This window comes from Haplochromis burtoni, unplaced genomic scaffold (genome assembly GCF_018398535.1).
Source record: "Haplochromis burtoni strain Fernald_Lab_line unplaced genomic scaffold, NCSU_Asbu1 Contig_298, whole genome shotgun sequence".
In the NCBI taxonomy this organism is placed as follows: Eukaryota; Metazoa; Chordata; class Actinopteri; order Cichliformes; family Cichlidae; genus Haplochromis; species Haplochromis burtoni.
The window spans coordinates 385,848-387,100 of NW_024582659.1; positions in this window are offsets into that span (position 1 = coordinate 385,848).

The window sequence follows — 1,253 nt, forward strand, 5'->3', positions numbered from 1 at the left end:
CACACACACACACACACACACACACACACACGCACACGCACACGCACACACACATACACTGACTTTGTAGGAGTATGTTATTGATCCATGTTAAAGGAAGGAAACGGGGATGTTTTCAGGAAATGGACACTGAATGGTCAGTTGCTGCCTGTCTCCGCAGAACTCACCTGGTTTAATAATACTTTATAATTGACCCACATTAAACAGCCTTCCACTTAGAAAACAAAATTGGCACCCTTGGGCTATTTTTTGAAGTGTAGACTGTTTTTTCTCTGGCTGGAATGACAGCTGTACAGTTCAATTTAATTCAGATTATTCAAGGCCAGTATGGATGTAAATATTTTATGCTGATCAGTCTTTTGTGCAGAAGCTTCAGTGGGTTTACATAGAGCCTGAGACATGATAAACTGACACCAAGTGCAGTTTCATCATAATAGTCCATACTGACTTGTCAGTGTTAATAATCTATCTGCAGATATGTGCTTTATTTTAACCCCTCACCCCCATTGTGCATTACTGGATTCCTGTCCATAAGCTTTACTACTAATAATGCCTGCTGGGCCTTCTCAGCTTTCCATGCTTTTGCAAGGAGGAGGAAAAAGAGGAAACATTGTGCTACATTTTATTTACTCGCTCAATTGAGCAGACGTGTTAAATATGTATCTAGATATGTTTTGTAAAAACGTGTGTCGCCTTTGAATAAACTTTGGCATCTCTATCGTTTCGGAACATCGAGTAAAGCGCGTCTTTCGAGGAGGATGTATGTAAAAAGATGACTCCTTTAAACAAACAAACAGTGTTTAAAAAAAGAGGGGAGGAGGGAAAAAAGGAAACAAAAAAAAGCTTGCTCCGGTGCTGGTGCTGCACCTCGGACCAGTCAGGGATGCAAATGATGCACCTTAACGCCATCAGGTACTGGAGTTGACAGAAAATAATGAGAACCCGCTGAATCTTTTATAAGGTTAACACTCACATTTCCCAGTCAGCTGTCACACAAGAAAGAATTTAGCACATGCATGCGGGCAAAATAAACCTTCATCGTCTCATTAATGCTGACAGGGCCCTGGACCGGCAGCTCCCAGCGCCTGCACCGCCACCACCTTCGTTTTGTGTCTGTAATTTGCAGCGGAGACAGACCCCCTTCTCCTGGAGAGAAAGAGAAAGGTAGGAGGAGGGAGATATTACGGAGGAGAGTGAGAGGGAAAGAGGGGAATGGTAGGGGATCGAGTGCAGAAGAAAAGAGGGAGGGAAGG